Raw genomic sequence first — 16,130 nt, 5'->3', positions numbered from 1 at the left:
GATTCGAACGGTAACGACTTGGTCTAATTTCTGTTTGAAACCAATCTATAAATAGCCCGTTATTGTTCTTGTCTCGTACATGTTGTCTTCGTCGATGCGATCGCTTCTGTTTCGTCCTTCCTTTGTGTCGCTCCTGCTCCGTCCTTCGTTCGTCTCTCTCCTGTTGTTTCCCCAAATTTCAAACTACCCGTTTCTTCAAGATCCACCGATCGCTCCGACGGAGACAAGGATTTCTCGTATGTTCATTCTACCGTACGCTCTCAGCGGACTCGCGTCTAGTTCACGCTATATATTCGCCGATTTAGTTACGTTTTCGCAGCAGCCTCGCACGAATTCAATCGCGAGTCTCGTTCTTTCACGAACATACGAACGTCCGCTTTCTTCTCGCTTATCGATCAAAGTTAATACAATGTCACGTCCGGCGGTTCGCACGGTTCGCCGATAAACGCCTAAACAAAGACCAGTAGTACTATCACACGAGAAAATTAATAAGATCAAAATATACGTGACAACTCGACGCGGTTAGAGATACGCCGACTGATCTTCCTGCAAGACACGCAGATGAAGACCAGATTACAAATTGGACGCAAAAAAGGAAGATATCAAATTACGCCGAACCATAAGAAAAGACGACGACTTCATCTTGGCAACACACAGCTGAAGAAGCAAGAAACATCAAGAAGATCGGGAAGCAGAAACGCTAAATCAGCACTTCAAGAAAACAAAGGACCGCCCACATTATAAAAAGGAAACCAGCTCTTCAATTAGGATTCACTCTGTTCAAAACCAGTGCTACTGTGCAGTTCCGTCGACAGGCCCTTGTATCACACACGCGTCGCGCCGGCAGTAAAACAGTGTCACCGCATTTCGAAACTCCGTGCGTAAAGTGTCCGCGTGTGCCCCAGCGTCCAGCGGCCACAACCAGCGAGCGCCCAAAAACCCCACAACCACGACCTGCGAGCGTCTACCAGCGACTCGGTAACTTAAACGTTCTATCAAGCGAGTTGTTATAAGTGCTCTAGCGTATGCGCTATAAGAATTCACCCATGTATGAGCTGATTCAGAACTAGACTCTAAATAAACCAAACATTTCCCGTTTTTATATAAAAATTAAAGTACAATTATTTAACCAGCCCTCAATCTCCCGAACCAAAGCCGGTGAACGCAGGTAGGTTCAAAACTGCGCCTTATCCCCGGAAAACTATAAACAGCCCCATCTGGGACGTAACAAATTTGGTGACAGCGGTGGGATAGAGCGCAGAATTGAGGCTTGGAAAAATAGTTCCTTTAAATTGAAACAAAATGGCAAGCCCGAATAGTAGCGGTGCGGAAACTAAAGGTCCTGAATCAAAGTTATTAAAAATGGCCGTAGAACAAATCAAAAGGTCCCAAGAGAGTAACGACTTCATATCCGATCTTGGCACTAAATTCAGAGAATTGAACCAACAAATAGCGCATATGCAAGACGCACTACATTCAATAATTAACCGACCGCAACCGACACCGACGAAACCCGAACAAATGACTCCCGGAAACCCGACTCGCATACCGACAGACTCACTAGAGATCCCCATACAAACCAAAGACGCATTAGAGACAGTACCCGTGTTCGATGGTTATAAACCTTCCGTATTTCAATTTTTAAAAGCATCCGAAAGAGCTAAAGCCATGCTTCCACCAAATAAAGAATCATACTTGGTTAAATTACTAACAAATAAACTTAGAGGACATGCATTTATAGCCATCGAAGACGCAAACGTAGACACCACAGAGGAATTCGGCACAAAATTAAAACTCATGTTCGGACCACAAAAAACGGTCAACCAATATAAGAGCGAATTAGGGAATATATTCAAAAACCCCCACGAAAATATCTTGGATTATATAAGTCGCGTAAAGGATCTGCCACACGCAATCATGGATGGAGAACGAGACACACACGGTGAACTCTCGGAAACACTGCAACGCAGCATACACTTTTACGTCACAGAGGCTTTTCTAAAAGGTCTACCGTCGGAAGTCCACATACGATTGCAATTGGAAGGCTTCACCAGTCTAGAAGAGGGATACGCCAATGCAATCAAGATCACGAAGCAAATTCAGCAAGAAGAAAAACGAGTCAGGACATTCCACAGAGGAGCGGCTCTGCCACAGCAGAGATATCAATATCGATTTCCTCCAACAGATATCAAGGCTCCCCGAGACAAGATAACTACACCGGATTACGCTGGCGTTCCGATCCTTCTTCGTACCGCAACAATTCCTATAATAATAACAATAATGGAAATTCAAACAGTCAATTGAGACCCAACAAACAAACAGGAACCGATAATCGGGCTAGAGGAGCCGACTCGCCTGTCACCTGCAATTATTGCAGTAACACAATCAAAAAACCTTTGATTCAAGGCAAAGGTGGAATCAGGCGAGATAGTGCCCTACGCCCAACAGAAGGCGGGAAACGAGAGGTACTCCCCAGGGACAAGCGGCGCACCCAAGGGAGCAGATTTTACAGAGCGCCGATCAGTAAAGAAAATAAATCCTGCTCCACCCGCACCAACAGAAACCACATCGTCCAACCTACCCCAACCCGAAGGATCCTCGATAAATTCAAAATCTCCAGTGACTTTGTTGTCTCTGCCATCCTGAATACGCATGCCCTTCTCCTCTGTCGTGAGAGTCAGAGATGGAAAAGGACAATGACGAGAATCCCAATAATCAGATTCGTTCGATTCCAATCCCAGATCCAATAGCGCATTATCTGGATGAGGAAGCTCAGTTGCCTCCACTGCCTGGAGTGGAGTTCTTAGAGCAAGAATCCCATATGCGCATCACGGAAAATGACGAGCTTCTTTCTTTTCCTGAATCCCTGGGTTTTGCTGACGGATTTCCTGACAGTCCTTGCATTTCGATGGAAAGCGACAAAGCTTTCCCGTAGTGACCATCAGAGCGAGCATCAGAGACTCAGGCGATCTTGCACACCCATCAACTTCAAAGGAAATCCCAACCCTCGAAATTGACCATTATAAAATTTTCCTTAGATCACCGAAGTACCAGAAGGGATTCACGATCCCAACCATAACTCATCTTATGACTCTAGGTATGGGTCATCCTCAAGAGATAGTTAGATCAGGTTGGAAACAAATTGCACCAACTAGTGAAAAATGGATCCAGGAAAGAGATTCATCCCTCTTAGAAGCCTTACTTCGATTCGCGCCTTCCGGAGTCAAAATTCTTGAGGTATTTGTCACCGGGGTAGTAATGGGCCAAGAATCAAGAGAGGCCAAATAACCATACCACCTGAAAGCGATAGACTAAATTTAATCAGAGAAAAGCATATGTCTGCCGCCGGTGGACATAAGGGCGTAACGAAGACCTACCACCGAATTCAGCAGTTACACTATTGGGAAGGAATGAAGAAGGATATCCAAAATTTTATCCGCACATGTAACGAATGTCAGCTAAGAAAATTGACAAGAATTAAGACTAAACAACCTATGGTGTTAACAGACACTCCAGGAGAAGCTTTCTATGAGCGCCAGAAGAACAATGACATTACGAGCAAGGGGGTTGGCACGTTATGTGCCAAGAAAATACTGCCAGGACTTGGGCAAGATGCCGAGATTGTGGCCTAATGCTGGCAATAATCCGTCCGGCACACCAATGCAACCGATGCATCGAAGAACATCTCGAGATGTCGACAGATGAGTGGTGGTGTGGGGCGGCGGCACGGTGGCGCGTAGGTCGCGTGTTGTGCGCCTGCGCCAATTGTTATCGCGACTCGTTCTGGAGTGTCGCGAGCTCTCATTCTGAGTTTGTTTAATAAACCTCGTTATTTCGGTCGTTACCCGACGTGTTTATTACTCGTGAGGAGTGGGCCTCACGTGCTTAACCTATATCCTCCTTGCCGCGACCGCGTGGCGCGTCCATCTTGAACGCAGTCCGTCTGGACATTTATTTCGTGCGTTCTCGCCAGAGAACGCGTGGCCTCCGGCCACTGGTGACCCCAATCTCTCGTGTGTTACGAGATCTATGTTCCTAGTCCCCACGACCGTGGAGGACCGTCGGAACTCATCAGTGCGTACATCTGTACGCCTCCACCACTAAAATCCCCACAGTGGTTGGTTGAAGCTGGACAAGAGGTCATCACCCGTTGTCCTTAGAGCCGCGGTGGAAGGGTGGGACCTCTCGCTGGCGGCCGTGGTCGACCACATGGTCGGCAGCGAGAGGTCGCAGATGGCGGTGGCCTCCTTCTGCGAGTACGTGATGTCCCGGGAAAGGGACCCGGACTCGGCCAGGAGAGTTTGGGCGCGGGAACGACCCCCGCGCCGACGTGTGAACCCCCGCGAGGGGGCTGTCGAGGGAAGGGACGGCGCGGGGGTCTCCCCAGCGTCGACCGGTGCCCCCGGGAGTGGGCATATACCAGTAGACACAACATACTTACTTAAGAAATGTAAACTCAGCGGAGCGATACCAATTTGCAAAAGAACATCCCCGAATTTAGCATTTTTACATACCTCAAGCTGCGAAAGTGAAATGCTCAAACAAACCAACACCAAAAGCCCCTGTTCAACGGCATTGTTTAAAGTTACGGAAATCACATACATCCCACTTGAACAAATAGGCAACTATATCATAATCCCAGAGAACACCATTGAAGTTAATTTACTTTGCAATAATCAAACTGTCACAAAAATCTCAACGCCCACCTTGTTCAGAACATCAGACGACTGTGTAATACTTACAGCAAATACCATAATGAAGTTGGGCGGAACCAACAAACAACTGATATACGAAACAAGACTCAAACCATTAGACTTTAATTTCTCGTTCGAACAAATAGATTTAATATACGAACAGGTCAGGCGAGCACCTCTCACATTAAACACACTCTCAGAATACAAAACTAATCTAGACGAAATAACACAGACGCTACAAAGCATAGAGAACATAAGACGAACCAAAACCTGGAAAGAAACAGCAAAACGTTAGGACCAATAGCACTGTCCACCCTCACAAAACTATTTCTATGTAACCCCACAGGAAACGTTCTATTATTTTGTAAAAATTGTTACAACAATAACTCCAATGCCAACACTGAGGTATCCGAAGTCAGAACCATAGAAGCCACCGCACCGGTACCATACAACAGCAGTCCTCCACCGAGTTACGACCAACCACCACAATTCAGGTTACAAGAAATGAACGACATCGAACTAGACATCGCACCTGTCAGGAGAAAACGAGTTCGTTTCGGAGCAACGAAAGTCTAATGAGGGGGGAATGTCACGGTCCGATAAGACCAAGACAACAATCCTCGCACCACGTCACCAGGCCCAAGTTCACGACTGATTGAGCACCCGACAACTTTGAACCATTAAACAGTCCCAAACCTTTGTACCCCAAATAAGATTACCCATTAATATATAAGACCCCAAACCCGTGTACCCAGCAGTCGACGATCACCTCTGCTACGGCACGTCTCGCCGATCCAACTTCCAAAATAAAAAGCAAGTTCGAATTCCCGAAATCTTCGAGTATTCAATCGCGAAAGTGAAATACGGCGTTCCTTCGCGAAACCAGCCATTTCACCGTAACAACTGCTCTGTCCTCGTTACAGCATTCGAACGCGCCTCCGGAAATTATTCGAAGTCAAATAAACCGCCGAAAAAGACAGATGAAAATGTACATGTGGCAGCCTGGGCATCGCGCAGCGACGAGCACGCCGACGAACCGCCAACATACATTGTATACGCGGCGGCGCGGCGACGGTCCACGGGAAGTTGCAGAGAAACAAGCGAAGATCGGTTCCGAATGCGGTCGAAGGAATGCCATCGAACTGTAGCGTGGCCAGTTGACCACGCGAACATAGCTAGATATATATATATATATAGCATCGATTAATGGCGCGGAGAGGGAAATTTAAATATAAGATGTAATCGCGTATTTAATACATATGTATTCTATTTGGGCGCGATAGTTAAGAGTAGGTAAAGAAAGACCGGGAGAGTTCCATAGAGATCCTTGACGAAATTCGAGTCGGCGAGACTAATTGAAGAATTTAGAGAAAGTCACGCAACCACTTAGAGTAGCTTCTCCAATTCAACATAAATTAGGGATAGTCGAAGTCCGGAATCAGTTAAGGACAAGAGGTCATAAATTCTCAGTCAAGGACCTCTTGGAACTCCCTCGGTTCGGTCCCACATGGCCCCACGTCCCTTGTTTTGGCGGGGCTCCACCCTCATGCGTACCCCACTCCCGTGCGTGCGCTATTAAGATCCATCCACTACCAATCACCATCAAGCAGCAACCGGAAGACGAGTGATCCGACGAATCAACGGCTAGCCAGAAGATCCCAATTTTCCTATTGGATAAGGAAGCGAGACGAGAAGGAAGAAGCTAGAAAAAGGATTCGAAGCTCCAGGATGAGACAGAACTCATTGTAGAACTGAGGGAGTTACATCTTCTAATAAAATCTACAACATTTTTTCGCTTTTAACTCTGTGTACAAAGTTTATTTCTTAACTTCCACGAGCAGAGCGCTTCAGCGCTCCACGGGCACTCGAACCCACAATAAAAACCCCCATCCCACCACACTGCGACGCAACAGAACATTCGCTCGCGAGCGTCGGCCAGTATTCACTTCAGAGCAGCCATTCGTGTCAGTGCCGTGTGTTGTAAGTACGTATTATGGCGATTAGGTTTGGAGTACACATTTTGATTAGTTTTCCCGAAAACAGGCCATTTGTTCGCACAGTACGGCGGCCTCTTTATTTTCCGAGATATTTGCAAAAACTGTCTATTTTTATGTAAACTTCTGCCTATTTTGAATGACTGAATTTGTTCTTTAGGGCGGGGGAGGGTTCTTTGGTTAAAATGTACAAGGAGATTTTTATTATCAACCCTATGAAATTATCGAGTCGATGTTCTCCCATTTTGCAATCAAATTCACAGAAGTTATTTATTCATGATCACTATAAGTTGTTTCTATATATGTATTCATTGAGTGATACATGTTATTATTTATTTTCAGTGTTTTCAAATGGGTGAGGTTCGCCAACGGATGCAGTGCTGGTTCGCTCTTTACCTCACGCACTGGTTCCTCGGTCACCCCAGCGTCTCATGTTTCCTTTTCAACGGTTAAGAAGTAATTTTGCAGGTATTTCCTCATTATTTCTTTATCAATGTTTTAATTTGAATAGATTTTGTTTTCTTGAACTTGGAATTTATGGGATATGGGTCGTAGGGATTGGTGTTTCCTTATGACTTCTGTGAAATATATTCTTTACGTTCCTTGAGTTTTAGCGCCTTATATATACCGGGTGGTTCACGACAAACAGGCCACCTAAATAGCTCCGTTAGGATTAGAGATAGAAGAAAATGTTAGAGAGAAATGTTGTACTGTTAAAGGGGGCAAATATGGTGATATAAAAAAATGTTCCTATTGTAGTCGTTTTCAAGGTCTTTTGAAGGTCATCGATGATTTTCAAATAGCACCACATATTTTTAACTTCACAGTGTTGTAGCTGATGTCAAGACGAGTTCAATGATGATATGTAAATTTAGCAAACGATACCTCTGTAAGTGTTTCCCAAGCTGGCGTAGTTGAATTTATAGCATCAGTGTCGAACGATAGACGTCAAACGAAGCTAAAGGATGTACTGCATGTACCCGAATTGCATACAAACTTAATGTCAGTGGCAAAAATAACTGACAGGGGTCATGAGGTTGTGTTTAAGAAAAATATTGCTCTGATCAAAGACCAGGAAGGGAAAACAAGACTTGTTGCAGATCGTCAGGGTGATCTCTTTTATATTCGACAAGGAACAGAACACGCGAATAGTGTGGTTCGTGAACAGTGTTCAGCCCTAGAGTTGTGGCACAGAAGATTAGGTCACTTAAATTACAGAGATGTCATCGAGTTAAGCAGAAGAGGCGCTATAACCGAGTTTGAAGCAAAGCCGATGCCAAGTAAATGTGAAATTTGTCTCAGAGGGAAGCTAACCGCTGTACCATTTTGTAAGCGGAAAGAATCAGCTGTTCAGGTTTTGGAGATTGTACATATGGATGTCTGTGGACCTATGCGTACCGAATCTCAAGGTAAGGCAAAATACTTCATTACCTTTACCGATGAGTTTACTAGGTGGTGTGAAGTAAGGTTCCTGACAAGTAAGAAGGATGCCCTAAAAGCGTTTAAAGAATATAAAAATATGGCCGAAAAGCAGACTGGGAAGCATATCAAAAACCTCCAGTCAGACAATGGAACAGAATTTTGCAATCATGAGTTTGATACTTTCCTGCGTATGGAGGGCATTAAAAGGAGACTGACAGTACCCTACACTCCGCAGCAGAATGGCATCGCGGAGAGGAAAAATCGGACACTGGTTGAAATGGCTAGGTGCATGATCATGGAATCAAGAGCGCCATCATCTTTTTGGGCAGAAGCCGTTGCAATGTCAAATCACATCAGGAACCGATGCCCTACGAAGTCTTTAAATGGAAAAATACCATACGAGTTATGGACTGGTAGGAATGCCAAGTTAAAATATCTACATTCTTTCGGCATTAAGGCGTATATTCTGGATAAGTCGCCAAATAAGGATAAATTCGCACCAAGAGGAAAGGAAGGCATGCTGGTGGGCTATTCCGACGAAACGAAAGGCTATAGAGTCTGGATACCACAAGACAGAAGAGTTACCATTGCTAGGGATGTCCGATTCCTTGATAAATATAGCAATGAGGGAGAGTTTCAAGATATAATATTATCTGCTGATATGGATGATCGACACGAGCCAGAGTCAAGTGTCGAAATGGTAACTAATCAAAATTGTGGTACTGATGTTATTTTTTCAGAAGCTGAACAAAATCAAGGTATAATCTTACCTGCTGAAATGGAAATTAGTCAAAATTACGAAGCTGAGCAAAACCAAGATATACTGCCAGATCCTCACTCGCCTAATAAAATAAAACGGACACGTGGTAGGCCGCGTAAGGTATATACAGGAAATGGAGGGAGACCAAAGAAAATGTATCAATACACTCCAGTCCAAAATCAAGTTAGCCAACAGACTGAAGACGATGCTACTGAAGGATGCTTAGAGGAAACTGTGAATGACGAGCATTATGAAGATGGTGGTACGACAACGGAGAGCGACGATGATGCATTTATTGATGCGGTTTCTGGTGACGAGACCGCTTGCTTTTCCGAGGTCACCATACACGAGGCAATGGCGAGTCAAAATGCCCATGAGTGGAAGGAGGCGATTTACTCAGAAGTTAAAAGCCTTGTGGACAATGGCACATGGGACATCGTTCGTAGACCCGTGAGTAAAAATGTTGTAACCTGTCGTACAGTCTTAACAAATAAGCGTGCTCCTGATGGATCGATTGTGCGACGAAAAGCACGAGTGGTTGCTAGGGGTTTCTCACAACGCCCTGGAATTGATTTCAAGGAGACATTTTCACCAGTAGCGCGAATGAGTTCATTACGCAAGATTTTAAGTTTGGCAGCTAGATATAACCTGAAACTACATCAAGTGGATGTTGAAACCGCATACTTGAATGGACATTTGGAAGAAGAGGTATTCATGGAAAAACCTGATTTCTTAGAGGAAATGCTAAAATTGATCATCAGCCGTGAGGATAAAAAGAGCATGGCGGTCAAACAAGCCCAAAGAATGCTCAAGGAAATGCATCATGGGGGCGAGGTATGTCGTGTCCGTAAAGCTCTGTATGGTTTACGCCAAGCAGGACGCCAATGGAATGCAACACTAAATAAAAAACTTCTTGATTTGGGTTTAAAGGCAACAAATGCCGATTCATGTATATATTTTGCTCGACGCAGAAATGCCATTATGTTATTACTAGTATATGTAGATGACATTATAATTGCATCAGATAATAAGGATTGGATACAAGATATAATTCAGGGTCTTCAGAAGAATTTCAAGATAAAGGATCTTGGACCCGCAAAATACTGTTTGGGAATTGAAATAGACCAAACAGAGGATAAAGTGTCAATTTCACAGAAGGGGTACATTCAAGATATATTACACAAATTTGGAATGAATGATTGTAATCCTGTCTCTACGCCACTGGATGTAGGAAGTCGTCTCGTCAAAAATGAGCAGAATGAAAACGATGGAGAAAGGAAGCCCTACAGAGAGCTAGTCGGGGCTCTTATGTATTTGGCCACCTCCACCAGACCCGATATTGCTCATTCAATGAGTGTGCTGAGCCAATTTAACGATTGCCATAACAGCACACATTGGAGAGCTGCTAAGCGCGTGCTTAGATATCTCAGCGGGACTTCTAATTATTGTATTGTTTACAGAAAGACGGATGAAAATTTGTTGTGCTACGTAGATGCTGACTGGGGAAGCTGTAGCATAGATCGAAGATCATATACTGGTTTTTCATTTTTGCTGGGTGGCGGCACCGTGAGTTGGGAATCACGAAAACAACGCACCGTTGCCCTATCTTCAACGGAAGCGGAATACATGGCAATAGCAGAAGCAGTCAAGGAAGCCATCCATTTAAGAACTTTTCTCCATGAATTAGGTTTTCATGATATAGCGAAAACAGTTCTTTTCAACGATAATCGAGGGGCAGGACTGCTTACACAGAACCCTGTTTTTCACCACCGCACAAAGCATATTGACATGCGGTATCATTTTATTAGAAGCGCTCTGAAGGAGGAGGATATCAGATTGGAATATTTGTCAACTAATGAGATGGCAGCTGATGTACTCACCAAGGCGCTACCGCGACAAAAACACAATTTTTGCGTGGATAAATTAGGAATTGTTCAAGATGTATTAAATAGAAATTAAGTTCGCTTATACGTCAGTATTAAAGGGGAGTGTTGAGAATTAGTCTATCGCTGGTAAGAATGCGTCTATCGGACTGATCGTCTTTTGTTTTCTTGCGGTGATTCCGTTTTGTCTGCGTTCCTTCTTTTCTGGAACACTCCACATTCTTCTCTACGCGCGAAAGCATGTAATTTTCGTATATCAAATAAAGTGTGTTAAAGTCTACCATTAGATCCACGTCCATATAATCCTAACAATTATGTTTCAGAATAAATTGGCCAAGTTGATAAAGCGGGCGGAGTACCGCCAGCGGATGCGGGGCTAAAAAAAGAGAGGCTGCTTTCATCACACACAGGCGATAAAATAAGCTAAAATAAATAATAATAACTATAAATTAAAATAATAATAAATATAATTCTTATTATATAATTTAAATACAAAGTCATTATAAATTATTTTTATAATGTTATTTCCAAGAGGCCGCGGGGAGGTGGCCGCGGCATCAATATTAATCATAATTATTATTATAGATGATTTCTTTTCTTTTCGTTTGTTTGTTTGTTTGTTTATTTCGATGTTTTAGTTTGTTTTGTTTGTTTGTTTCTGTTTAAATTTAATTTTACTTTGAATATTCCCCTAACATAAATTATATAATAAATATTCTGTAAGGAAATAAAAATAAATAAATAAAAAATAAATATATATAAAATATAAGTTTGTTTGTTTGTTTATTTTCATGTTTTAGTTTGTCTGTTGTTTCTTTGTTTCTTTTTGTTTGTTCGTTTTTGTTTAACGTAAACGTAGGGGACGGAGCCGTTGGCGGAAATCGCCGATTATGTCAGCGAAAACGCAAAAACGACCAGCGTTTTTGTGGAGCAGGTCGTCCGCGGATGGCCGAAAAACATCAACACGGCGACAGGTGAATGCCCGAGCGAGCGCGTGCGAATGAATGTGAGAGAGTAAGGAAGGTGCGACGACCGCGAGCGATGTAGGTGATCCGATTCGGGTGTATGTTTAAGGACCATCGGCCTATATATGCGAGGTAGGTCGCGGTCGCGGAAGTAGAGAGTCAGAGTTTGGCAGCGAGAGAGCGAGAGAGGGAGAGAGAGAGATAGAGAGAGAGATTTCGGCAGAGGACCGATCTTGTGGAGCAAGTGTAGCCGACTCAACGTTTAAGTTACTAAACGTATCACATACACCGATATATATTGATTTCGACCTGCCTGACACCAAATCCCTACATAAATTATATAATGATTATTCTGAAAATTAATTTAAAAAAAATAAATACCTTTTCTTGAACAAGTGCGGTCTTTTCTACCTTATATGATATTGTCCTTTCGAACGTTCATTGATACTGAAATTCTGTCTGATCCGTAATTAGAATTGCGAGGTGATATATTTTACTACTTTCCGATGTGAAATTGCTAATATAAAGATACAGTGACAAAACATAATAAAATTTAAAAAAAAATGCGTTAGTCGACAGGATTTGAACACTGGTCGTCCGGCTGAAAACTTGGCACGCTGGCAAACCAAATCTTGTTGTACCTGTAGCGTCCGGTCGCACGCACACAAAAGAGTCTTTCTTTCGTGCAAACGGCCAACGCAATTTACGACTCTCGTTCGACGAAGCTATTTTTGAGTGGACATTTTCCAGACCTAGTCGAAGTATGTTTATTAGAGTTTTGTCCCAAAGTCCTCAATAGCAAACTGAGACCGTCATAAATTAAGAGACGAACTGAAGGGCACTTGAAGCGGACCCAACGGTCTATCGACACTTGGGTCAAGCATGGGTGGCCCGGAGGAAAGTCCCATCATCTTCTCCGATCACCTCGCCGTTCCGAAAACAAACACGCCAAGGGCGAAAGGAACGGGGGTGAGACGAAGAAAAAGAACAGCTCTGATTGGAAGGACCCAAAGCGTGGGTTAGCCAATCAGGGTTGTTTAGGATTTTTACCAGGGCAAACGAAGGCGTTAGAATTAAGTTGCACAGGACTTTCGAGGATTCAGTCAGTAGTCGTCGCGAGATACACTTCGGAGTAGTAGACAGTCGTCGAGCGTTGTTCGAAGACACCTCGCATAAAATTGTACAGTCGCGAACAATACGTGTATATATAGAGATTAAATTGAGTTCGCCAGCAAGTGTAGTTGATGATAAATAGACCCTATCCACATACCGTAGAAAAAATACGGCATTACACAGGAAATAATGAAACTCGAAAACTATTCAGTATCTGCCGCTATAATGATATATATTCGTGAACAGGACAATGAGATCTATAATAAGTGTGCAAAGTTTCAACAGAATCGGTGACTCGAAGGTCGTGGCGTCTTGCGAAACGTGCAAGGGTCAGAAACTTTTTCAAACTGCCGCTTCAATATTGCAATGAGCAGTTTATAAGTGGTCAATTGTCTTTCCTGAAGGTTCAATCTAGGTCTGTTCAGAGGCCAAAATGCGAATTTCTGCCTCATCGTCGAGTAATTTGCAATATTCGGCAACATACATATTGTACATATGTAAACCTCTACTATCGATTTGCATTATCGACCGTATTCTATCGCAACGTACAGTGTTTGAATGGTGCCTTTTTTCTAGACATTTTACGTCTTAAATAAGTAAGTAATCAATTAAAAATGCATACCACCGTGTTTGCGCATGTTTTTGCTACGTCTGTGCAGAGCCTTTTTTTCGATACGAACACTAAATCTCTCGAAATTAAGAGAATCTCTCTGCGACAGCCATCTTGTGACGTCATACTTGCTTCAGAAAGCGAGTTTTCTGCCGAATATTACAAATTACTCCACGATGAGGTAAAAATTCGCAATTTGGGCTCTGGACAGACGTAGATTGGACTTTTAGGAAACACAACTGACCACTTTTAATCCTAAACCTAAAAGTCATAAAAAACCTATGGCACACCAAAATGACTAACATTCAAACGGAGAAAATATCCGTCTCCGATATAATGTTAACACGGATAAGCGGACAGCGAAACTCGAGAACCGTCGTCGCCGAGGAGTGGATCACACATGTCGGCTATATCTCGGTGTGAGATCAGAAGCCCACTACTAATCCAATTACAAAACTTCTTTATTTTTCGTTATTTTTTAATGAAACTTTTACCAACATATTCGTGGCATTCTCTGATTAAGATGAAACCAAATATGATATAATTCCGAAACACTCGGCGAAAACAAGAAACTACAAGAGAAAGTAGATATTGGTCCCCTCCCCAAGAGGAGACCAAAAATCATAATATTTGGAATCCCCTCGGAGACATCTGAGGCGGAAATCCATAAAGCAATCAAGAACCAAAATCTTGATCTCGATCCAGAGGCAAAATTAGAAGAGGAGTTCAAACTCCTCTTCAAAACCGGCAAAAAGAACTGTGAAGCCACCAACTGGGTGGCGGAGGTGTCAACCAAGACCCGGAAAATCCTGCTGGACAGGAACCGGGTCTTTATAGGGTTCCAAGCCTACGGGCTCAAAGATTATATAGCTGCAACGAGGTGTTTCAAATGCCAGTCATTTGGACACGTTGCAAAGCACTGCAAAGCAAAAACCGACACGTGCGGGCACTGCGGTAAAGACGGGCATAGTTATGATAAATGCCCGTCGAAAGAAGAGAAGCCTTCTTGCATAAACTGCAAGAGAGCAGGCAGACCATCCAATCATGGTCTGCGAGACAAAAATTGTGCGGCGTTTAAACACGCAATAGAATTATGCCTTAGTCGCACAGACTTTGGCACTTGAGAAGCAAAGGCAAAATAACCCTGACGATCCTTCGCAGGTAATACCTCTACAACTGGGTATTCGGGATCGTAGGGTGAAATAGTCATGAGAACGGCTACCACACCGTTGACGAAACCTGCTAGAGACCGAGCGCTAAGCTGGTAACACCGCCTCCTCGTGGCCCCCGCTGGTAACGCTCCTGGGTCGGCGCAAGCCGATTCGGTAGCGGCTAAGCGAGTTACTTCCCGTACGGGACGGTCTACCTTTGTGATGATCCTTAACTGGTGAACGAGGGGTTTTTCCAATGCCCAGTCCACAACACCTACGGACTGTTTCCTTCGCAACTGATGGAGTTAGAGGTAGAGTGCCAAACATGAACGGCCGACCTTTCCGGTATGGGGCGAATCCCCGAGGTACGGAACTCCCCTCACGGGGGGTGGTCTACACTACATGGGTGCTGGGAGGCGCATCACATCGGGTCACCTCCAGTCGCAGTGGCCTTATCCTCTTCCACCGGCCTGTGTTGTACGCTTTCAAAGCTCGTGGGAAACTACGTATCGTCCCTTTGACAGAGAAACCAGTTCGAGGGAGGAGAATTTAGAGGGAGAATTGCTTACAGTTTTTGAACTCTTCCAGATTTAATCAGATGATTTAATCACAGATTTAATCTGTGACCAATTGATATGATCATAAAAAACCTGATGACGAAGAGAGAAATAATTAACGCGTTTGCTACTAGCGTTTGTTACTAGCGGTTGTTTTGGCAACAAGCTTCATCATATGATATTCTTCAAAACGTCCTCTTTTAAAATGTGGTATCATATACGATCGGTAAAATATCGACGGAAATAGAAATAATTACAGTATAACCTCGCCTGTTGCAACCTCATTTATTGCAAGAACTCCTCGTCCGTTCCACGTTCAGTGTCCCCAGATGAGGAGGGAGAGCACGAATTGAGGGGACAAAGTTACCCTCTGTTTGGAGAAGACTTGTAGGAGAGGAAATTCGAGCGGCAACAAGTATTGATCTGGCGACTATGTCCGTTGTCAGGGACGCCATTACGAGTTGCTGGGTCTTGTTGCGCACCCTTGATTTCGCGTTCTAGCGGGAAAACGATACTTCACGTCGCTAGACCTTAAGGATGGGTTTTTTCACATTACGATGCACGACGAGTCGATTAAGTATACTTCGTTCGTAACCCCTCTGGGCCAATTTGAATATCTTAAAATGCCATTTGGCCTAAAGGGAGCGCCGCTCAAATTTCAAAGATTCGTTACCACGATATCTAAAGATTTGATCAATTCAGGGGATGTATCTGTCTATCTAGACGATTTTTTAATCGCAACCACCACAATCGAACATCACTTCCGGGTACTTAAGAGGGTGTTCACATTGTTGGTAGAAAATAAGCTAGAATTACGACTAGATAAATGCAAGTTCCTGCAAACGAAACTAGATTATCTCGGGTATACGACTTCGAACGAAGGTATTAGCCCAACAGAGCGCGGTATAGAGGCGATTGAAATGCACGCGTACGAAACACTCAAAGCAGCTCTGGTGGACGCGCCTATTTTGAGTATTTACG

The sequence above is a fragment of the Halictus rubicundus genome, unplaced genomic scaffold (genome assembly GCF_050948215.1).
Source record: "Halictus rubicundus isolate RS-2024b unplaced genomic scaffold, iyHalRubi1_principal scaffold0168, whole genome shotgun sequence".
NCBI lineage: Eukaryota > Metazoa > Arthropoda > Insecta > Hymenoptera > Halictidae > Halictus > Halictus rubicundus.
This window is presented reverse-complemented; position numbering follows the sequence as displayed.